Here is a 25,549-nt window from a genome sequence, read left to right on the forward strand (position 1 = left end):
GTGCTGACAGTGGGAAAGAGTGAGAGGGAGGGTGTGTGTGAGAATGTGAGGGAGCGTGAGAGTGTGTAAGAATGAGAGAGAGAGAGTGAGAATGTGAGGGAGAGTAAGAGTGTGTGAGAGTATGAGGGAGACTGGGAGAGAGGATGCATGAGAGAGAGAAGGACAGAGTAAGAGAGTGGGATAATGGGAGTGGGAGAATGAGAACATGTGTGTGAGATTGAGACAGGGGGAGGCGAAGTACTTGCGAGAGGGAGAGGGAGAGAATATACCTGAGAAGGAGAAGAAGATCCTGTGTGGAAGAGGGAGAGTGAGTGAAACCTGAGACTGAGGGTGAGGTTGGAACACACACACCATTACCCCTGCCACCCTGTACGTGTATGGAATGAGCTGCCAGAGGAAGTGGTGGAGGCTGGTACAATTGCAACATTTAAAAGGCATCTGGATGGGTATATGAATAGGAAGGGTTTGGAGGGATATGGGCCGGATGCTAGCAGGTGGGACTAGATTGGGTTGGGATATCTGGCCGGCATGGACAAGTTGGACCTCTGTACATCTCTGTGACTCAGTAATGAATTTATTGATTTGGAATATTTTTCTCTGCATATCATGTTCACTGCTGTCTCAACCCTTATTTTTAAAACACGTGTTCATCAGTTGTCCACAAGTGAGAGAAAAGTGAAGTCGCCCACCATAGAGTCATAGAGTCATAGAGATGTACAACATGGAAACAGACCCTTCGGCCCAACCTGTCCATGCCTACCAGATATCCCAATCCAATCTAGTCCCACCTACCAGCACTTGGCCCATATCCCTCCAAACCCTTCCTATTCATATACCCATCCAAACGCCTCTTAAATGTTGCAATCGTAGCAGCCTCCGCCACTTCCTGTGGCAGCTCATTCCATACACGTACCACCCTCTGCATGAAAAAGTTGCCCCTTAGGTCCCTTTTATATCTTTCCCCTCTCACCCTAAACCTATGCCCTCTAGTTCTGGTCTCCCCCACCCCAGGGAAAAGACTTTGTCTATTTGCCATTTCCATGACCCTCATAATTTTGTAAACCTCTATAATGACGCTTCAGGGAAAACAGCCCCAGCATGATCAGCCTCTCCCTAAAGCTCAAATGCTCCAATCCTGGCAACATCCTTGTAAATCTTTTCTGAACCCTTTCAAGTTTCACAACATCTTTCCGATAGGAAGGAGACCAGAATTGCATACAACATTCCAAAAATGGTCTAACCAATGTCCTGTACAGTCACAACATGACCTCCCAACTCCTGTACTCAATAATCTGACCAATAAAGGAAAGCATACCAAATTCCTTCTTCACTATCCTATCTACCTGCGACTCCACTTTCAAGGAGCTATGAACCTGCACTCCAAGGTCTCTTTGTTCAGCAACACTCCCTAGGTCCTTACCATTAAGTGTATAAGTCCTGCTAAGATTTGCTTTCCCAAAATGCAGCACCTCGCATTTATCTGAATTAAACTCCATTTGACACTTCTCAGCCCATTGGCCCATCTGGTCAAGATCCTGTTGCAATCTGAGGTAACCTCTTCGCTGTCCACTACACCTCCAATTTTGGTGTCATATGCAAACTTACTAACTGTACCTCTTATGCTCACATCCAAATCATTTATGTAAATGACAAAAAGTAAAGGACCCAGCAACAATCCTTGTTGCACTCCACTGGTCACAGGCCTCCAGTCTGAAAAACAACCCTCCACTACCACCACCCTCTGTCTTCTACCTTTGAGCCAGTTCTGTATCCAAATGGTTAGGTTTCCCTGTATTCCATGAGATCTAACCTTGCTAATCAGTCTCCCATGGAACCTTGTCAAATGCCTTACTGAAGTCCATATAGATCACATCTACTGCTCTGCCCACATCAATCCTCTTTGTTACTTCCTCGAAAAACTCAATCAAGTTTGTGAGACATGATTTCCTATGCACAAAGCCATGTTGACTATCCCTTATCAGTCCTTGCCTTTCCAAATACATGTACATCCTGTACCTCAGGATTCCCTCCAACAACTTGCCCACCACTGACGTCAGGCTCACTGGTCTATAGTTCCCTTGCTTGTCCTTACCACCCTTCTTAAACAGTGGCACCATGTTAGCCAACCTCCAGTCTTCCGGCACCTCACCTGTGACTATCGATGATACAAATATCTCAGCAAGAGGCCCAGCAACCACTTCTCCAGCTTCCCACAGATTTCTAGGATACACTTGATGAGGTCCTGGCAATTTATCCACCTTTACCCATTTCAAGACATCCAGCACTTCCTCCTTTGTAATCTGGACATTTTGCAAGATGTCACCATCTATTTCCCTACAGTGTATATCTTCCATATCCTTTTCCACAGTAAATACTGATGCAAAATACTCGGTTAGTATCTCCCCCATTTTCTGTGGCTCCACACAAAGGCTGCCTTGCTGATCTTTGAGGGGCCCTATTCTCTCCCTAGTTACCCTTTTTTCCTCAATGTATTTGTAAAAACTCTTTGGATTCTCCTTAATTTGATTTGCCAAAGCTATCTCATGTCCCCTTTTGGCCCTCCTGATTTCCCTCTTAAGTATACTCCAACTGCCTTTATACTCTTCTAAGGATTTACTCGATCTATCCTGTCTATACCTGACATATGCTTCCTTCTTTTTCTTAACCAAACCCTCAATTTGGTTGAGACAGCAACTGACACTTCCTTTTAAAACTCACAGAGACAGTCAAAGTTAGGAGGGAGTTTGGATAAAGTAGAGTGTGAGACTCATTTCCAGAGGCAGGAGAGTCAGTGACCAGAGAGATACAGACTGGAGACAATTGGTCAAATGGACAGAAGGGGAGATGAGGCAAATGTAGTTGATGCGGTGAATAATTGTAATCCGGAATACACTGCCTGAAGGGCTATGGCAGCAGGAAACAGAAACTTCCCAAAGGAAATGGACAAATTGTCAAAATAAAATATTGGATAGTTGATTCAAGGAGTTAGCACAGGGCATGATGGGCTGAATGGACTCTTCTGTGCTTGGGGTTAGGGTCAGTTCGAATCAGGGGTCAGATCAGGGAGGGTCAGACTGGCAGCAAGGGCTCAGAATGGGGTGAGGGGTCAGAACAAGGTGAAGGGTCAGAATATGGTGAAGTGTCAGAATGGGGTGAGGGGTCATTTTGGGTAGGGGTGGTTAGTTGAAGGGTATGGAGCCAGTTTGGAGTGAGCCCTAAAGCTGTGTAACATACACAGTAGCTCCAATGGTGTGTGCCCGGTGGTTGGGGTTGGTATGCTGATCACCCACATTGACATCCAGTTCCAGATGTCACTGCCGTCCTCAGGCCTTGGTGACCCATGCAGTTGAAAGATAATGACAAGGAACACTGGTGAGGAGTCTGTTTTGGGTGAACTGTGGAACCCAGTCAGGGTAGTCTTGTAGAGCAAGTGTTGGTGCACAGCACGGAGCTCTGATGCAACTATCTGGTGCTCTTTACTGGTGTGAACAGAGACGCAGATTCAGGGAACAAACACAGCAATTAAAATCAGAGATACAGAATGACCTGAATCAGAGCTCAGCAGGTACCTTGTGGGGCTAAAGTAGATCTAGGGATGGCCAAGGAGGGATTTGAAAACATGATGCTTACTTAATAATGCAAGTATTGTCAAGAGCAAGATTGGACAAGTGAGCAAAGGGAGATGAGGGAATGGGACAGTGAGAGTTAGAATGTAGGAAGCAGTGGCTCAGATTCTCACCGGTTGATAAAGAGTTGGGGAAAGAGGAACTGCCGCAAGTGCATTGAATAATGACATCACAAAGTAACAAAGACTAAGTAACCAATCGATCAGATCGAAGCTCTGCAGTCCTGCCCCATCCAGGCGTGAATGGTGGTGGACAATTAAACAGCTCACTGGAGGAGGAGGCTCCACAAATATCCCCATCCTCAATGATGGAAGAGCCCAGCGCATCAGTGTCAAAGATAAGGCTGAAGCTTTCAGAATAATCTTCGGCCAGAGGTGCTGAGTGGATGATCCATCTCAGTCTCCTCCAGTGGTCCCCAGCATCACAGATACCAGCCTTCAGCCAATTCAATCCACATGATATTGAGTCGTAGAGTCATACAGCATGGAAACAGACCCTTCGGTCCAACTCGTCCATGTCAACCAAGTTTCCCAAATTAAACTGGTCCCACTTGTCTGCGATTGGCCCATTTCCTTTGAAATATTTCCTTTCATGTATCTGTCCAAATGCCTTCTGAATGTTGTAACTGTACCTGCATCTACCACTTTTCTGGCAACTCATTCCACACCTGAACTACCCTTTGTATGAAAATGTTTGCCCTCCAGTCCATTTTAAATCTTTCTCCTTTCAGTTGAAAAAATGCCCCCTAGTTTTGAACTCTTACCCCTGCCTCCCCTACCCCCAGGAAAAGACCCTTGCTATTCATCTTATCTATGCCCCTCATGATTTTATAAACTTCTGTAAGGTCACCCCTCAACCTCCTATGCTCCAGTGAAAAAAGTCCCAGCATATCCAGCCTCTTGTTATCATTCAAACTCTCCACTTCTAGCAACTTCCTGGTAAATCTTTTCTGAACCTTTTCCAATTTAATAATATCGTTCCTATAACTGGGTGACCAGAACTGGACACAGTGCTCCAGAAGTAGTCTTACCAATGTCCTGGAGAACCTCACTTTTACGTCCCAACTCCTATACTCAATGGTCTGAGCAATGAAGGCAGGCAGGCTAAATACCTTCTTAATCACCCTGTCGACCTGTGATATAACCTTCAAAGAACTATGTACTTGAACCCCTAGGTCTCTCTGTTCATCAACACCACCCATTAACCGAATAAGTCCTGCCTTGTTTAATTTACCAAAATGAAACACCTCACATTTACCCAAATTAAACTCCATCTGTCACTCCTCAGCCCAGTGACCCATTTAATCGAGATCCCTTTGGAATCTCAGATAACCTTCTTCATTGTTCACTATCTTGGTGTCATCTGCAAACTTACTAACCATGCCTTCTAAATTCTCATCCAAATCATTTATATAAATGACAAACAAAAGTGGAGACAGCCCCGATCCCTGCGGTACACCGCTGGTCACAGGCCTCCAGTCTGAGAAACAACTCTCCACCACCATCCTCTGCCTCCTACCATCATGCCAATTTTGTATGCAGTTGGCTCACATCCATGAATCTCATGTGAAACCTTGTCAAAGGCTTGATTAAAGTTCATGTCGAAAAAGTCCAACGCTCTGCCCTCAATCTTCTTTAGTAGATCCTCAAAAAATTCAATCCAGTTAGTGAGAGATGTCTTTCCTTGCACAGTCATGCTGACTATCACCAAGCTGTGCAGACTAACTGGCAGAGGTATTCACTGACATCTTCAACCTCTCCTTGCTACAATCTGAAGTCCCCACCTACTTCAAGAAGACCACCATCATCCCAGTACCAAAGAAAGCACATGCAACGTGCTTCAATGACTACCCCCAATGATTCTGACCTCTATGATCATGAAGTGCTTTGAGAGGCTGGTCGTGGCCCACATCAACTGCAGCCTCCCAGCCTCCCTCGATCCCCTGCAGTTTGCCGACCAACATAACAGATCCACAGTAGATGCAATTTCCGTGGCCCTGCATTCATCCCTGGAGCATCTGGATACTAAAGACACCTACATCAGGCTCCTACTCATCAACTACAATATCATATCCCTTCCAGACCAATCTCAAAACTCTGCTACCTCGGGCTCGGCTCTGCCCTCTGTAACTGGATCCTCAGCTTCCTGACCCACTGACTACAATCAGTGAAGATATACAACAGCACCTCCTCCACGATAATTGTCAGCACAGGCACCCTGCGAGGATGTACTGAATTCTCTGTAGACCCACGACTGTGTAGCCAAATTCCAAACGAACACCACCTACAAGTTTGCTGATGACATCACCACCGTAGGTTAGATGTCAAAGAATGATGAGTCAGAATACAGGAAGGAGACAGAGTGCTTGGTGATGTGGTGCAAACATAACAATCTCTCTCAGTATCAGCAAAACTAAAAAGCTAATCATTGACTTCAGGAAGAAAGAAGGAGGACATGTCCCTATCTAGCTCAATGGAGCTGAGTTGGAGAGGGTCAACAGTGTCAAGTTTCTAGGAGTGACGATCACCACCAATACCTCCTGGATTTCCCATGTAGATGCAACAGTGAAGAAGGCACAACCACACCTCTTCCTCAGGAGCCTTAGGAAATTCGGCATGTCCATAAGGACCCTCCCCAACTTTTACAGATGCACCATAGAGAGCACTCTATCCGGGTGCATAACGGCCTGGTACAGCAACTGCTCTACCCAGGACCATAAGGAACTACAGAAGGTGGTGTGCACAGCCCAGACTGTCACGGCAGCCAACCTCCCATCCATGGGCTCCATTGTTGTGAATGGCAGCCGACATCATCAAAGACTCCTCCCACCCCGGTTATAATCTCTTCCAAACTCTTCCATCAGGCAGAAGATACAAAAGCTTAAACGCACGTACCAACAGGCTCAAGAACAGCTTCTTCCTTGCTATTATTAGACTGCTGAATGGACCTCTCTAATTTCAAATCTAATCTTAATCTTTTTGGTGCACCTCCTGTGCAGGATATCCTTGTATTTCTCACTCTGTCTAAGCACCTTATGGCCTGTATATCCTTGTTTGTTACGATCTGCCTTTACTGTTCACAAAACAAAACTTTCCACTGTACTCAGGTACATGTGAATACAGTAAATCAAATCAAAACAATCAGTCCTTGCCTCTCCGAATATATGTAAATCCTGTCCCTCAAAATCCCCTCCAACAACTTCCTCACCACTGACATCAGGCACACCACTCTACAGTTCCCAGGCTTCTCCTCACAGCCTTTCTGAAACAGAGTCACAACAATAGCCACCCTCCAATCTTCTGGCACTGTACCCGTAGCTGTCGATAATAAAAATACTGCTGCTAGGGGATCCACAATCTCTTCCCTACCTTTGCACAACATCCTGGGATACATCTGACCAGCTACCAGGGAGTTATCTACCTTTATGTTTTTTAAGACCTCCAGCACCTCCCCTTATGTAGTGTGGACTGTTTTCAAGATATTAATGTTTATTTCCCCAAGTTCCCAAAAAATGACTGGAGGCATTGGATACGGCGAAGTCAATGGGCCCTGTCCACATTCTGGAATCTCAAACACAATGTGCTTTGTTCAAGTGGCTATCCTCTATCTGACACATCCAGATTCAATCGCCAATTTAAACTATACATAAAAAATAACATAAAACTACAAAACAGCCTACATAATAACACATATCTTCAAGAAATAAATCTGTGCTCACAGGATTTGAAATGTGCAGAGTTAATGGACACCATCTGAATGCTTTGACTGTGTCTGATTTAGCAATATCCTTCTAGTGTTCAGTTATTCTTGATATAAAATGGAGAGGTTGTGGCCTAGTGGGATAATCACTGGCCTGTTAATCCAGAGACCCAGGTAATGTTCTGGGGACTTGGGTTCAAATTCTGCCATGGCAGATGGGAAAGTTGAATTCAATAAAAATCAGGAGTTAAAAGTCTAATGATGACCATGAATTCATTGCTGATTGTCAGAGAAACCCATTGGTTAGCACTGCTACTTCACAGCGCCAGAGACCCAGGTTCAATTCCCACCACAGGCGACTCTCTGTGTGGAGTTTACACATTCTCCCCGTGTCTGCGTGGGTTTCCTCCGGGTACTCCGGTTTCCTCCCACAGTCCAAAAATGTGCAGGTTAGGTGAATTGGCCATGCTAAATTGCCCGTAGTGTTAGGTGAAGGGGTAAATGTAGGGGAATGGGTCTGGGTGGGTTACGCTTCGGAGGGTCGGTGTGGACTTGTTGGGCCGAAGGGCTTGTTTCCACACTGTAAGTAATCTAATCTAATCTAATATAAGTAAATTAGTGATGTCCTTCAGGGAAGGAAACTGCTATCCTTACCTGAGCTGCCCTATGTCTGAGATGGTCAGTTAAAGGTGGCCCAGTTAGTGACACCCACATCCCATGAATGAGTATAAAAAAAATGGACATGAGGGAGCGTTGATTTCCAGGGGGAAATAGAACTGGGCCTGAGCATTAAGGCCAGACTGTTCAGGAGAGACCTTAGGAAAGTGTGGGAGAGGTTTGGAACACTCTTCCACAAATAGCAGTGGGAGCTAGATCTGTTGTTATTTTTAAATATGAGAACGATAAGTATTTGCAAAACAAAGGTATTATGGGATATTGGCCAAATGCAGGAGTTAGGCCACAGATCATAGAACATACAATAGAACAGCACATCCAGGTCCTTCAGCCCTCGATGTTGTGTGGTCTTCTATCCAACTCTAAGATCAGACTAACCTACATACCCTTCATTGTACTATCACCCACATGCCTAATCAAGTGTCGCTTAAATCTCCCTAACATATCTGACACTACTACCACTGCTGGCAGTACATTCCATGCACCCTTCCCTCTCTCAGTAAAGAACCAACTTCTGACATCTTCCCTAAACCTTCCTCCAATTACCTTAATATTATATCCCCTTGTGATAGACATTTCCGCCCTGGGAAAAAGATCACTAGCTATCTACTCTATCTATGCCTCATCATCTTGTACACCTCTACCAAGTCACCTCTCATCCTTCTTCTCTCCAATAAGAAAAGCCCCAGCTCCCTCAACCTTTATTCATAAGACATGCCCTCCAGTCCAGGCAGCATCCTGGGAAACTTCTTCTGCACCCTCTCTAAAGCTTCCACATCTTTCCGACAATGAGGCAACTAGAACAGAACACAATATTCCAAATGAAGTCTAACCAGAGCTCTATACAGAATAATCTTGCAGCTCTTAAGCTCAATCCCCCGCTAATGAAAGCCAACACACTATACGCCTTCCTAACAACCCTGTCAATCTGGATAGCAACTTTAAAGGATCTATGGATGTGGACCCCAAGATCCCTATGTTCCTCCACCTGCCAACAATCCTGCCTTTAACCCTGTAATCTGCATTCAAATTTGAACTTACAAAGTGAATGACATCACACTTTTCCAGGTTGAATTCCATTTGCCACTTATTAGCCCAGCTCTGCATCCTGTCAATGTCCCATTGCAACAGCCCTCCACACTACCTACAACTCCACCAACCTTCATGTCATCGGCAAACTTACTAACCCACCCTTCCACTTCCTCATCCAAGTCATTTATAAAAATTCAAAACAGCAGAGTTCCCAGAACCCTGCGGAACACCACTGGTCACCGAGCTCCAGGCTGAATACTTTCCGTGTACTACCACCCTCTGTCTTCTATGGGCCAGCCAATTCTGTATCCAGACAACCAAATCTCCCTGTGTACCATGCCTCCTTACCTTCTACCATGAGCATACCATGGGGAACCTTATCAACCACCTTGCTAAAATCCATGTGCACCACATTCACTACTCTACCTTCGTCAATGTGTTTTGTCACGCCCTCAAAGTATTCAGTAAGGCTTGTGAGGCATGACCTGCCTCTTACAAAGCCATGCTGACTATCTCTAATCAAACTATGGTTTTCCAAGTAATCATAAATCCTGTCACTCAGGAACCTCTCCAATACTTTGCCCATGACTGGCGTAAGACTGACTGTCTGTAATTCCTAGGAATATCCCTATTGCCTTTCTTGAAAAAGGGAATAACATTTGCCACCCTGCAATCATCTGACACTGCTCCAGTGGACAGTGAGGACGCAAAGATCATTGCCAAATGCGCAGTAATCTCTTCCCTCGCTACCTGTAGTCATCTAGGGTATATCCCATTCCACCCAGAGGATTTATCTGTCCTTATGTTATTCAAAATTTTCAGCACATCCTCCTTCCTAACATCAACTTATTTGAGTGTATCAGTCTGTTTCACACTGTCCTCGCAAACGTCATGCTCCCTCTCAGTAGTGGAGAAAGTGAGGACTGCAGATGCTGGAGATCAGAGCTGAAAATGTGTTGCTGGAAAAGCGCAGCAGGTCAGGCAGCATCCAAGGAGCAGGAGAATCGACGTTTCGGGCATAAGCCCTTCTTCTCCTGTTCCTTGGATGGCTTTTCCAGCAACACATTTTCAGCTCCCTCTCAGTAGTGAATGCTGAAGTAAAGGACATCCCCTACCTCCTCTGACTCCAGGCACAAGTTCCCTCCTCTCTCTCTGATCGGCCCTACCCTCACTCTAGCCAATCTCTTGTTCCTCACCTAAGTGTAGAACACCTCAGGATTTTCCTTAATCCTACCTACTAAAGCTTTTTCATGCCCCCTACTAGCTCTCCTAAGCCCATTCTTCAGTTCCTTGCTGCCTGCTTTGTAACCTTCTAAAGTCCCTTCTGGTCCCTGCCTTCTCAACCATAAGTAGACTTCCTTCTTCCTCCGGACTGAACATGTTCCATGACCATAATTTTAGTACAGGCTTGAGGGGCTGAGTGGCCTTTGTTCCCTCAGTACTGCTTCATCATGGCTGAGTTTAATTTTCTTCCTTTGGAACACATTGCTGTTGTGCATTTATTCAAAAGCTAAATCTTGTCCAGAAATCCTAACTCAGACATGGAAAGGAAGGGGAACTTCCAGACTTCAGAGGCCTTTGTTCTGACATCCAGCTCCAAGAAAAGAGAGGCACTCACAGACACGTGATGTGGAGGGTCAGTGAACCTCATCGTGATCCTGGGATAGGAGAGAGGGGGAAATTCAAGGATCAAGGAATATCGGTGAAGGTGGGATTACGGGATATGGACAGGTGGAATGTGGGAAGGGGGAGTGAGGGATACAGGGTGGGAGGTGGAAGGGGAGAGTGAGGGATATGGAGAGAGAGGGGGAATGAGGGATACCACAGGAGGGTGGGGAGGGGGGAGTGAAGGATATGGGGAGAGAGGGGGAATGAGAGATACCACAGGAGGGTGGGGAGGGGGTAGTGAGAGATGGATGGGGAGAGAGGGGGAATGAGAGATACCACAGGAGGGTGGGGAGGGGGGAGTGAGAGATGGATGGGGAGAGAGGGGGAATGAGAGATACCACAGGAGGGTGGGGAGGGGGGAGTGAGAGATGGATGGGGAGGGAGCTTTTGAGTGTTCAAACTCCTGCCCATTGACGCCATCATGTTTTTGAACACTGACTGAATACCTCTTGTCCTCTGGTTTTTGGGTTGTCAGCCTCTCTCTAATGCCGTGCTGCCTGTGCTCCCAGACAGAGGTCTGTCCAATCCAACTCAAGTTGCTGCAGTAAAGCAAGACCATTCCCTACCCTCTGGGCAATGCCACACGTGCCGTCACTCTGCCCTCGGGGTGAGCTTTACATTGACAGGACAGGGAGGAGGGAAACAAAATACCAGCATAACATCAACATCAATACCTTTCTTATCGTCAAAATAGAGGGTTTGCTGGGCTGGATTCGACCACTGGAGGGAGGTGTTGTCATTTTGGTCCACCTTGCAGGTCAGTGTTGCAGTCCCTCCTTGGATTGCTGTCACATTCTGGGTCAGGGGAGACTGTGCCTGGCTGCCTGTGAGGGAAACAGAGAGAGACAGAGAGAGAGAGTAAGTTACGGAGTGACAATTTGCTGCAGGCTTGTGCTTCACTCACATGGCATTGTAACTCTGCCAGCACCATCAATCAAAGCACCACAGAGCTTTCGCTGAAAACATTCTGTTTGTGGTGACAGGACATTTCAGGCAGTGTGTCCAGAGGCTCAGAGCAGCAGGTTTTGTGGTCTATACTGAGTAAGAGCCCACAGTGTTATTCTCGTGATGGCGGGTGGTGGAGGGACAAAGGACCATGGTCCAGGGCTTCCCAGAGCGGTACCTTAGGAAGCAGCAGAGACCGCTAAGCAGATGTGATACAAACACTGGAACAGTTATTGGTAGATACTAGTGCAGCACTCCGGGCTGAAAGGCATCTGGTCAACAACGTAGGGGAGAAGGAGACCATGTAAAGTATATTTTTAGTTTAATAATAACCGAGAAACAAAATCAAAAAGTGTGGTGCTGGAAAAGCACAGCCAGTCAGGCAGCATCCGAGGAGCAGGAGAGTTGACGTTTTGAGCATAAGCCCTTCATCAGAAATGTGCTTCATCAGCTTATACTTGAAATGTCGAGTCTCCTGCCCCTCGGATGCCGCCTGACCTGCTGTGCTTTTCCAGCACCACACTCGTGACTCTGATCTCCAGCATTTGCACTTCTCACTTTTACTTAATAACATAGTAACAGCTGGCTATGGTTATTGCTCACCGATTAAACCTCCTTTGGAGGTACTGATTCAGTTGAACACATTGCCAATTGCCAATTTGATTTATTTAAAATAATATACATTTATTTGTCCTTTTGACTGTGGTAAAGCACTCCGAGAACTTTAATTCTGAACCACAGAATAAAGAACATAGAACAGTACAGCTCAGGAATAGGCCCTTCGGCCCTCCAAGTCTGTGCTGACGCATTTTGCCCTTCCAAACTCAAACTGCTTTCACTTACAGGATTTGCATCCCTCTATTCCCTTCCTATTCATGTATTCATCCAGGTGTTTCATGAATTGTACTGTTATATCTGCTTCCATCACCTCCTCTGGCATTCCAGGTACTCACCACTTTGTGTGAAAAACCTGCCTTGCGCGTCTCTTTTAATCATTCCCTCCACAATCTTAAACCTGTGTCCCCTGGTAATTGACCCCTCCACCCTGGAAAAAAAAGCCTCCACTCTATCCCTGACATTCACAATCTTATAAACTTCTATCAGGTCGCCCTCAGCCTCCTGCGTTCCAGTGAAAACAAACCTAGTCTATCCAACCTTTCTTCATAGCTAAAATCCCCATACCAGGCAACATCCTGGTAAATTGTTTCTGTATCATCTCCAAAGCATCCACATCCTTGGTAGTGTGGTAACCAGAATTGTACGCAATATTTCAAGTGTGGTCTAACTAAAGTTCTATAAAGCTGCAGCATAACGTGCCTATCCTTATACTCAACGTTCCTTCCAATGAAAGCAAGCATGCCATAGGCCATTTTTACCACCATATCTACCTACACTGCCATATAATGGGAGATGTTAGGCCAAGTAATCACATGCAGCTTTAGGGTGTCTCTTCAAACCATGTCACACAAACTCACAGGGAATGCCACCTTCGTATGTGTTAATGCCAGTGTACACAGTGACCACCACCACCCACATTCCATCCTGGGCCAACACGGCTCCTCCTTTTCTGATTCGGGCCCTGATAGCCTTCTAGGTTCAACATGGAATTCAACACCTTCGCAGTGTGTACTTGGTTCCCCTTAACCCAGCCCACCCCCTCCACATTCTCATGTTGTGTCGTGTTTCCACGTTTCTGCTGGAGAACTCACATCGGAGAAGAAAGAAGACATTCCGCAGGGTGATTTACCAATCCCTAACAGTAACCACAATGTAGTACAAAGTCTCCAGTGCTGGGTGCTTGTGGCAAAGGGACAGCGATACTCAGGGGTGACTTTGATCTACATATCAACTGGGAAAATCAGACTAGGGGTAGGAGCCTGAGTAAGGAGTTCAGAGAATACCATTGAGATAGTTTCTTATAACAGCACGTTAAATAATCTATTTCAGAAAACTCAGGATAAATATACTCCCACTGTAAAGAATAGGGAGGACCCAGTGCCTATGGAGAACTAAAAAAGTTGGGGAAGAAGCTTCAACTACACAAAGATGAGTTCAGTCAGATGACTGTTCAGAATATAAAGAATGATGCAAAGATTAATCAAAAGGAAGAAATTAAAGTTTGATAGGAAGCTAGCTGGAAATGTGAAAATGGATAACAAGAGTTTGTACAGATATTTAAAAACTAAAAAGGAAGTAAAGTGAGTGTTTCTCCCCTAAGGAGTGAGAATGGGAGGTAATAATAACATAACAAGGAAGTGGCAAATGAAATGGGCAAAGATTTTGCTTCTGTCCTAATTACTGAGGCCAGAAAACCAGCAGGAAAACAAGCAGGTGGGGTGGAGAGAGAGGAACCAAACTGTGCAAACGGATGGTGCTGTGGGCTGACCAATCCCCAGGAACAATAACTAAAAGCACTGCGGGTGCTAGAAACCTGAAACAAATGCAGAAATTGCTGGAGAAACTCAGCAAGACTGGTAGCATCTGTGCAGAGAAAGCAGAGTTAATATTTCAAATCCAGTGACTCCAGTCAAGTCCAGTAACTCTAGGGTTCCGAGGAAGGGTCACTGGATCTGAAACGTTAACTCTGATTTCTCTCCACAAATGCTGCCAGCCCTGCTGAGATTTTATAGCAATTTATATTTCTATTTAAATACAGACATTTCAACATCAGATTCTGCTTTAACTAATCGCAAGAAGCTCAGTAGGTGGGCAGCACATCTCTACGTTATAACCAGTAACCATATACTTCTCTAAAAACCATGCAAACATAACCTTTAAATGGAAAAAAGATGATATTAGTTCACAAAATGTTTATTCATGATGTTCAATGTCCTCTGTGCTTGAATGCTTCAGTCACCAACTGAGCACTTTGATATATTTACTGTGAGATTCTTAAGTGTGCACTCATTATAAAACTCTCTTCATGTTCCCATCAAACATGATTGGATTGGTACAGACCATAAACTACAGGAGAAAGATTAGGCCACTCAGCCCGTCGAGTCTGCTTTGCATTCGATTGTGGCTGATAAGTTTCTCAATCCCGTTCTCCTGATTCTCCCCATAACCCTTGATTCTGTTACTAATCAAGAACCTACCTATCTCTGTCCTAAATCCACTCAATGCCTTGGCCTCCACAGCCCTCTGTGGCAATGAGTTCCACAGATTCCTCACCCTCTGGTTGAAGAAATTCCTCCCCATCTCAGTTATAAAGGGTTGTCCCTTCACTCTGAGGCTGTGCCCTTGGGTTGTAGTCTCTCCTACTAGTGGAAACATCTTCTCCACACCCACTCTATCCAGGCTCTCAGTATTCTGTAAGTTTCAATCAGATTCCCCCTCATCCTTCCAAACACCATCGAGTACAGACCCAGAGTCTTCAAGAACAACATCTTCGTCCTTGGGATCATTCCTGTAAACCTCCTCTGGACTCCCCGCAAGGCCAGCACATCCTTCCTAGATACAGGGCCCTAAACTACTCATAATATTCCAAATGCGGTCTTACTAGAGCCTTACACAGCCTCAGTACATCCCTGCTCTTATATTCTATTGTATTCTGCTATTTCCCATTTAGAAAATAGTCTATTCATCTATACTATCTATGAAAGTGCATAACTCCCATTTTCCCACATTGTATTCCATCTGCCACTCCTTTGCCCGCTCTCCCAGCTTGTCCAAGTCCTTCTGCAGTCTCCCACTTCCTCAACACTGTCTGTCCCTCCACCTATCTTTGTGTCATCCTCAAAATTAGCAACAATGCCCTCAGTTCCTTCATCCTGATCATTATTATGTAACGTGAATAGCTGTGGTCCTAACACTGACCCCTGTGGAACACCACCAGCCACTGGCTCCTTCCTGTAAAAGACCCCTTTATCCCCACTCTCTGCCTTCTGCCAGTCAGCCAATCCTCTATCCAGGCCAGTACCTTGCCCCTAACACCATGGGCTCTTGTCTTATATAGCAGGCTCCTGTGCAGCACCTTGTCAAAGACCTTCTGGAAATCCAAACAGATCACGTTGATTGGATCCCCTTTTGTCTAACCTGTTCATTACCTCCTCAAAGAATTCCATCAGATTTGTCAGGTGGGACCTTCCCTGACTCCTGTGATTCTAGATCATCATCAATATGTCTAGACTTTTCAGATAAAAGTAAAACTACCTCTACACTGTCCCCATCAAACACTCCCAGGACAGGGGCAGCACAGGGTTAGATACAGGGTAAAGCTCCCTCTACACTGTCCCCATCAAACACTCCCAGGACAGGGGCAGCACAGGGTTAGATACAGAGTAAAGCTCCCTCTACACTGTCCCCATCAAACACTCCCAGGACAGGGGCAGCACAGGGTGAGATACAGAGTAAAGCTCCCTCTACACTGTCCCCATCAAACACTCCCAGGACAGGGGCAGCACAGGGTGAGATACAGAGTAAAGCTCCCTCTACACTGTCCCCATCAAACACTCCCAGGACAGGGACAGCACGGGGTTAGATACAGGGTAAAGCTCCCTCTACACTGTCCCCATCAAACACTCCCAGGACAGGGGCAGCACAGGATTAGATACAGAGTAAAGCTCCCCCTACACTGTCCCCATCAAACACTCCCAGGACAGGGGCAGCACAGGGTGAGATACAGAGTAAAGCTCCCTCTACACTGTCCCCATCAAACACTCCCAGGACAGGGGCAGCACAAGGTGAGATACAGAGTAAAGCTCCCTCTACACTGTCCCCATCAAACACTCCCAGGACAGGGGCAGCACAGGGTTAGATACAGAGTAAAGCTCCCTCTACACTGTCCCCATCAAACACTCCCAGGACAGGGGCAGCACAGGGTGAGATACAGAGTAAAGCTCCCTCTACACTGTCCCCATCAAACACTCCCAGGACAGGGGCAGCACAGGGTTAGATACAGAGTAAAGCTCCCACTACACGGTCCCCATCAAACACTCCAAGGGACAGGGACAGTGCGGGGTTAGATACAGAGCTCACGAAGCCTGGCAATGAAAGGTACTATATGCAGATGGCCGCTTGCTAACTGCTGGTGAGATTCTCTCTGCTCAGTTGTAACAAATTGAAATTCTCCCTGGAGAAATTGAAACCAAATGATGAAAAAATAAATTATCGTATTTAGAAAAGGGTGATGCAGTTTTGTAATCTTCATTATGTTTTATACAGGTAAGATGCTGCAAAGACAATAATTGTCATCAATGGCAGGTGAGAAGATAAGTGATGAAGATGGAATTGGACAGGATATTTAGTGTTTATTGTCCTCGGTGATAACATCTGAATTCTTGAATTGCTTCAAAAAACAAATGACAAATCTGTTAACTTTCAGTCCAATTAGTAACCACATAGCATAAAGGGTGCAGAACCAGACTTAATGCATCATTATCATTCACCACTTCACTCCACTTAAAGTTCATCCTTCACACAACCACACAGAAACATTACAAAACACTTCAAATGGAGCCACGTTACATTGAAAGTGTTTGTCAGGGAAGTTAGAGACTGAGATCATTAATTTCCAACTCACATCAGCTGCCTTCTATTCTTGGCCAGCGATTATGACTTGTTTTGAATTGTGGTCACCAAGCTGGGATATAGGCTTGGTGCAGTGACCTTGGTGTCAGTCTGAGCATGGGAGTGAATATCAGTAACATTCCAGCGTTGGTGTTAGTATCTGTCTCAGCAATACGGTACTGTGTTAGCATTTATTCCGCATGAGACGTGGGCACCCTGGCTCAATCACCATTGATGGCCTATCCTAACTGCCCTAGAGGAGGTGGCAATGATCATTGTGATCCGAATTGGTCTAACTATAAGTAGCCTTTCCACAGCAGTGAGCCATGTAGATGGAGTCCATGGATGGAAGGTTAGCTCCCGTGATGGCCTGGACCTCTGTAGTTTCCTGTGGTCCTGGGCACAGCTGTTGCCATACCAGGCCTTTATGCACCTGGGTGCATCTGTAAATATTGGTGAGGGTCCTTGTGGACATGCTGAATTTCCTAAGGCTCCAGAGGAAGATGAGGCAATGTTGTTGTGCCTTCTTGACCGTCACATCTAGGTGGGAAGTCCAGGACAAGTGGTCGGTTATTGTCACTCCTCGGAACTTGACGTGCTCGGCCCTCAGTTCCGTTAATGTAGATAGGGGCATGTCCTCCTCCTTTCTTCCTGAAGTCAATGATCAGTTCTTTAGTTTTGCCAACGTTGAGAGAGAGAGATTGTTCTCATTGCACCACCAAAGGCCTGACATATACACATAAAACACGAGCTATTTTTGTTCTTGTGTCATTGACTTGCGTTGTTTCATTAGAAGGCCATTTACAGCTGCGTGTGGGTATATTTAGTGGCTGACCGTCATGGCAACCAAACTGCAAAAATAAATGATCTGTCAAGCCAGATTTTACTCTGAGATCTAATTGTCCATATTACAATCAGCCAGATCGATTGTACCACTGCCCTTCTGTGACTGCCTTTGTTGTGATAGACATGACAACCTGATCGTACCCAGACGGCTGCGATAAAAATCTCCTGTGTGGGCTGACTGTGAGAATCCGACAGAAAAATCAGCCTGGATGTGTCACGCAAGCATGAGTCCACCTTCCTCAGCTACACCTAAATATGGCAGGAAAACAGGCAGCCTCACGTGTTGAGGCCTTGGAATAGCTGCTGTGGGAATGGACAATATCCCACTGGGCACACAATCCTGAGTTTACACCTGAGCTAAAAGAAATGGTGACAGGAAAGTGAACAGCTCTTAGTGCCATAGAAGCACGAAGTCTGCAGCAACTTCCTGCTCCCTCAGTGCCTGAGCTCTCATCCAGTGAAATCAACATTAACTTAACATCTTTTCCAAAGTAATTCCCTTGATATCATCATAAAGTGCAATTACAATGAGTTATAGTAGGGCAAAGCTAACACGTTCACTGCCCAGAGTAAGAGATCGTGAAACTGTCTCTGAGTATGTGCTTACATCAAGCAGTGCAGATAGATATGGTACACTAGTGCCAGCCAGGAATGTACCCATTTCTGGCCCTGTACCTGTTTCTAATTCAATACCTGACTTGATGTGTTCAAGACCATAAACTGTGGAGAAGTATTATTCAGAAATGGCGAAAATAGCAATGACACCAAACTGTGGATTCAGACTGTCCACACACACACTGCGGTGATTAATGAGAGATAATGATACAAGAACACATTTGACGGTTCACAGAATAAATCATTCTTTTTTGTCTCGAATTCAGATAAAATGACTCCTAATAAGATAACGCCATTACTGTGAGCAAACGGCTAATGGTTCAGAACAAATTCAAATCCATTCAAAGAATGAACATTTTAGCTTGTGAAATCCAAAACTTGTTTTAAATTTAAGAACTGTGGATGCTGGAAATCAGAAACAAAACCGGAAATCACTGGGAAAACTCAACAGGTCTGGCAGCACCTGTGGAGAGATAGGCAGAGTTAATGTTTTGGGTTCAGTGACCCTTCTTCATTCTCAGCTTTCCCAGTGGATGGTTTGCTTGATCATTGTTGCTCACATATCCAATACTCAAGGTGCTGCGTATCCTCAGAGACAACAGCTTTAAGAAAAAGTATGCTTTCTGCATTGTTATGACAGACAGTCTGTTATCCTGTAAGTGTTTGTGGGTAGTATCCCTACTCTGGGCCAAAAGACATGGGTTCAAGTCCCACCAGCTGTTTCATACCATCTCTGAACAGGTTGTTGAGAAAATAAGGAGCTGTTTGTGGGGACATGCTGAGTGTAGATTGCTTGGTATCTCTGTAACCTGTTCGCAGTGACTATACTTCTTACTCCTTTCCTTTGTCGTTAAAGGTTCGGTAGAAATTCAAGGAAGGCCTGTCTTTTTTCTCCATATTGTAACTTCAGTTTTGAGAAATAGATCTGTGGAGAATTGTTTTGGAATTTACATTAGGAGGTAGTTGCCTTTGCCAGCATTTGGATAAAAGTTTAGGATGGACAAGGAGGTCTTTGGACACGCTAATAACTTTAGACTTACCTCGGATTGGTAGAAATATTCACTGGTGCACAACTGCTATCCCTCAATGCCTGCTTCTCCCCCACATGGGGACTGTCTCTCAAGATTGGGTGGGCATTACAGAAAAACATTGAACATTAAATAAGTGTAATCATACCATCACTTCATGGTGTCATAAGCAAACAACGAGGTGTTGGTTCGAGTTCCTTTCTGTCATTCAGTGTAGGGATAATGTGGAGAAGCAATTAGGACAGTGATGTGAAGGCTGGAAGAAGCAGTTGGAAGAATGGATTGTAAACTATAATTGACCATGTGCAATAATACATATCTCCCTCTGCTCTTTCAACATGTGCATTAAACTTACAAAATAAATTTATAAAATCAGTTTCCAGTGAAATAGCAGAGAGAGGAATTTACGCCACGTGAAAATTCAAATCGCATTATTGCTCACAGTCATTTCAAGTTTTCTAACTGTACGTTCTGGCGTTTACAATGAAGTTGGAGGACTGTGTGGAGTTCTGTTGCCCACATTTGAGGAGGGATGTGAATGGATGTAGAGACCCCAGGGAAGACAATCCCAGTGGAATGTGGATCTAGTCTGGGAATGATTGAAGGAATGTATCTGTGCAGTCTAATGGGGAGGTATTGTGGCTTTTACTGTTTTATGGTAGATGTAAGATGAACCTAGAGTATTACTTTAATGACAGTCAGACCATGGAACAAGAGAAGAATCACTTAAATTACTAAAAATTAATGTTAAAATTCATGCAATAAAAATACTTTACTCAAAGCAATTAATATAATAACCTACCAGGTGGGTCAACAGTTCAAAAACATTGAGTGAATTAAAATAAAGTTTCAGTTCGTAATCCACAATATTAACAAGATGAACTTTATTATGTGATTTAAAGATAAAAAGATTTCCATTTATCTGACACCTTTTACAAGCTCGGAATGGCTTCTAATGTTGGAAAGGACAAAGGTGGTGACTAAGCAAACCAGCTCCAAGATATACTCATGGCCTTAAAGCATTTCACAGCCAGTTAAACTCATGTTCGCAGAGTACTGCCTGTTGTATTAAAGTAAACATGGTAGCCAATTTGTGCACAGTAAGATCCCACAGGCAGACGCAAAACAATGTTCAGGGAATCTGTTTCTCAGGTACATTGAGGAGAAATATTGTCTCCTTCAAAAGATGAACCTTCGACAGAGTTGCACTCCCCTGATACTGCAGTGAAAACAGCAGTCAGAATGATTCAGAGATGGAGGGATATCACATGAGTAATGGCTGATACAAAGTAGAAAGAAGTTTGAGAAGTAGGAAACCCAGTTTAGAGATAGAGTCATAGAGATGTACAGCATGGAAACAGACCCCTTCAGTCCAACCCATCCATGTTGACCAGATATCGCAACCCAATCTAGTCCCACTTGCCAGCACCCAACCCATATCCCTCCAAACCATTCCTATTCATATACCCACCCAAATGCCTCTTAAATGATGCAATTGTACCAGCCTCCATCACTTCCTCTGGCAGCTCATTCCATACCCGTACCACCCTCTGTGTGAAAAAGTTGTCCCTTAGGTCTCTTTTATATTTTTCCCCTCTCACCCTAAACCTATGCCCTCTAGTTCTGGACTCCCTGATCCCAGGGAAAAGACTTTGCCAATTTACTCTATCCATGCCCCTCATAATTTTGTAAACCTCTATAAGGTCACCCCTCAGCCTCTGACGCTCCAGGGAAAACAACCCCGGCCTGTTCAGTCTCTCCCTGTAGCTCAAATCCTCCAACCCTGGCAACATCCTTGTAAATCTTTTCTGAACCCTTTCAAGTTTCACAACGTCTCTCCGATAGGAAGGAGACCAGAATTGCACGCAATATTCCAACAATGGCCTAACCAATGTCCTGTATAGCCGCAACATGACCTCCCAACCCCTGTACTCAATACTCTGTCCAATAAAGGAAAGCATACCAAACACCTTCTTCACTATCCTATCTACCTGCAACTCCACTTTCAAGGAGCTATGAACCTGTACTCCAAGGTCTCTTTGTTCAGCAACACACCCTAGGACCTTACCATTAAGTGTATAAGTCCTGCTAAGATTTGCTTTCCCAAAATGCAGCACCTCGCATTTATCTGCATTAAACTCCATCTGCCACTTCTCAGCCCATTGGCCCATCTGGTCCAGATCCTGTTGTAATCTGAAGTAACCTTCTTCGCTGTCCACGACACCTCCAATTTTGGTGTCATCTGCAAACTTACTAACTGTACCTCTTATGCTTGCATCCAAATCATTTATGTAAATGACAAAAAGTAGAGGACCCAGCACTAATCCTTGCGGCATTCCACTGGTCACAGGCCTCCAGTCTGAAAAACAACCCTCCACCACCACCCTCTGTCTTCTACCTTTGAGCCAATCCTGTATCCAAATGGTTAGTTCAGGAGGCAGCTGAGGAGGAATTAGCATAGTCAGGAGCATAATGCTTGAAACTCCAATGGGAAGACGGTAGCTTCTTCTTTCTGTGAAATAAACTGACCAGAACATTATCTGTGCCAGTGCTAAATGTATTCAATTCCACTGATCGTCTAGAACTCTCGGATATCGAGAATTTCTCATAGAACTTTGAATGAAGTGGTCTCTACTCATCTTAATGCAAAATGATCTTGTCTCTTTTCCTTAGATATGAATTCTCTAATAATGGCTTCAATTTTATCCTGCCAAACCATATCAGGCAAACTAGCCTGTAGTTCCTTGTTGTCTCCCTCCTTTCTTTCCAGTTGTCAACATCCAATCTGATGGGATCGTTCCCATACCTAAGGAATTTTGGAAAATCCTTACCCACTCATCCATTTTCTGCAGTTGCCTATTTAGTGTAGGCCATCAGGTCTTGGGCATTTGTCAACATTCAGTCCCCAAGTTTCCCAAGTATTTTTTACCTGCTGATACTAATTATCTTGATTCCTTCACTTTTAGCCCTCAGAGTCACCTTATTTCTGGAATGCAATTTGCGTTTTCACTGCGAAGGCAGAAATAAAATACTTGATCTGTTCATCTGCAAATGTTTTGACTTTAAGAGACCAAAGTTTACTTCAACTGCTCTCCGTCTTTTCAAGTATTTATAAAACCTTCTCCATTCTGTTTGTTTTTTCTGGCTGATTTACCAACATCCTCTACTTTTTCTCAACTTCCTGGTGACACTTTGGTGATTTCTAAAACCCTTCCAGACCTCAGATTGGCTTCTGTTGTATAGTCATAGAAATCGATGGAAAAAGATCCTTCAGCCCGTCATGTCTGTACCAGCCAGAAACAGGTACCTATTCTAATCCCATTGGCCAGCACTTGGCCCATAGCCTCGTGTACAATGCAAGTGAACATTGAAATGCTTCTTCAATGCTATGAGGGTTTCTGACATTTACCAACAGGGGGGGGTCCAGATTCCCACCGCCTTCTGGGTAAAAAAGGCTCTTCTTTTAACCTAATACCATCCTTAAAATCTTGTCTGAGCCACAAAGGGGTCTTTCTTGCTGAGATTTTGATTTGCAGTGGAATGTACTTTTGTAGCACTTTGTTGGACAATTTTTTTCAAAAACGTTTTCCCAAGTACTATCATATCTCTCAGTGTATTTACTGAATCAAATTTTATCAGCTCTCCCTTCACACCAATTGTTTAAGATCTCTTGCTTCCAAATATAAAGTGGAATTCAATGAAGTCAGTGGATACAATAAACCCAGTCACTGACTGTTGAATGAATGAAATCACAGGAGGTTTATGTGGGGATGGTGTGAATCTTCTGCTGCTCAGGAGGCAGATCCATGGGGAAGAGAAATGCTGGTCATTCTGAATTTCAATGACAGGAGAGCCCTGGATAGAAGGAAGGCAAGTTGGAGCACATAAATTCATTCAAATCAAAGCCCAGCACTGGGAAATAATGAGAGCAAGCATATTCTTTATAGATTGTCCATCAGGCTGACAGGTTCTACAGCCTTGTTGAATTCTCCGTGGTGAAGTGAGACCACAGTCTAGCAGTAGCAAATTTCCGAATACAAGGAAAGATGGAACAGGCTGGGGATCATTCCTCTCAAAAACAGAATGCTGAACAGTGAATAAATAGAGCTCTGTAAAATTATGAAGGGTTTCAGGAGTGTGTTATGATCCCAGCAAAGCTTGATAATGTTAAAAATGATAGGAATCCCCACACACCCCTTTGGATATAACCTGTACTGTGATAAACCAACTAAAATCAACCGAATTTAAACCTGAATGACCAGATGGAGAGTATTTCAAACAGAAATAAGATTTCCTCCAAGTAGCCAAGCTAATATGTGCCTCACCTGGTTGTAAACAGCTGCACAGAGGAGGATCATGGGCAATCTCTCAGTCAGTCCAATTCAATGTCGGATCTCCCAACTGCCATTGATTTGATTTAGTTTGACTTATTGCAGACACATGTACCTCTCAGGTTGTAATCTCAGAGGGTCAGTGCTGAGGGAGTGCTGCACTGTCGGAGGGTCAGTGCTGAGGGATTTCCACACTGTCGGATGGTCAGTACTGAACGAGTGCTGCACTATCGGAGGGTCAGTACTGAGGGAGTGCTGCACTGTCAGAGGGTCTGTGCTGAGGGAGTGCCGCACTGTCAGATGGTCAGTACTGAGGGAGTGCCGCACTGTCAGAGTGTCAGTACTGAGGGAGTGCTGCATTGTCAGAGGGTCAGTACTGAGGGAGTGCTGCACTGTCAGAGGGTCAGTACAGAGGGATTGCTGCACTGTCGGAGGGTCAGTGCTGAGGGATTTCCACACTGTCGGATGGTCAGTACTGAACGAGTGCTGCACTATCGGAGGGTCAGTACTGAGGGAGTGCTGCACTGTCAGAGGGTCTGTGCTGAGGGAGTGCCGCACTGTCAGATGGTCAGTACTGAGGGAGTGCCGCACTGTCAGAGTGTCAGTACTGAGGGAGTGCTGCATTGTCAGAGGGTCAGTACTGAGGGAGTGCTGCACTGTCAGAGGGTCAGTACAGAGGGATTGCTGCACTGTCGGAGGGTCAGTGCTGACGGATTTCCACACTGTCGGATGGTCAGTACTGAACGAGTGCTGCACTATCGGAGGGTCAGTACTGAGGGAGTGCTGCACTGTCAGAGGGTCTGTGCTGAGGGAGTGCCGCACTGTCAGATGGTCAGTACTGAGGGAGTGCCGCACTGTCAGAGGGTCAGTACTGAGGGAGTGCCACACTGTCAGAGGGTCAGTACTGAATGTGTGCCGCACTGTCAGTGATGCTCCCATACAAATTGAATCATGCCCCTGTTGACCCTCCAGGTTGAGGTGAGAGTTGACAGGAAGCTGTTCTTGAGATTGTGGCGCAGTGCCCTTGCCTCTAGACACTGAGTTCTGGCAGTTCTCAGGAGCGAACCGGATCCTGTTCTCAGCTAAATGTAACTCACATCCTTCCCAGCTCAGCCCACCAGGTGGTGACTGTGAAGAAGAGCCTTGGCTGGTGCCTTCACCCTCACCATGGGCACTGTCTCGGAGAGTCTGTGTGACAGTACTCCTGCTGTCTCACCAGGAGTGAACCCACACCACACAGAGCAGGGAGTGAGGCCTGTACCTTCTGGCTGCTGTGGTCAAACAATACACTGGAACATAGAACATAGAACATAGAAGAATACAGCGCAGTACAGGCCCTTTGGCCCTCGATGTTGCGCCGATCCAAGCCCACCTAACCTACACTAGCCCACTATCCTCCATATACCTATCCAATGCCCGCTTAAATGCCCATAAAGAGGGAGAGTCCACCACTGCTACTGGCAGGGCATTCCATGAACTCACGACTCGCTGAGTGAAGAACCTACCCCTAACTTCAGTCCTATATCTACCCCCCCTTAATTTAAAGCTATGCCCCCTTGTAATACCCGACTCCATA

General features: G+C 45.2%; 1 protein-coding gene across 1 annotated transcript in view; it reads right to left on the minus strand.

Moving 5' to 3' along the window:
* The window catches only part of LOC122554859 (cell adhesion molecule 2-like), an 820,685-nt gene that overhangs the window by 691,918 nt on the left and 103,218 nt on the right, over nt 1-25,549 (minus strand). The window contains exon 2 of the mRNA XM_087992436.1: nt 11,375-11,524. The gene's annotated coding sequence lies outside the window, so the exon portion shown is untranslated. The remainder of the gene's footprint in view (nt 1-11,374; nt 11,525-25,549) is intronic.

Source organism: Chiloscyllium plagiosum, unplaced genomic scaffold (genome assembly GCF_037043375.1).
Source record: "Chiloscyllium plagiosum isolate Xiang-an unplaced genomic scaffold, Cpla_swu_hap1 HiC_scaffold_12, whole genome shotgun sequence".
NCBI lineage: Eukaryota > Metazoa > Chordata > Chondrichthyes > Orectolobiformes > Hemiscylliidae > Chiloscyllium > Chiloscyllium plagiosum.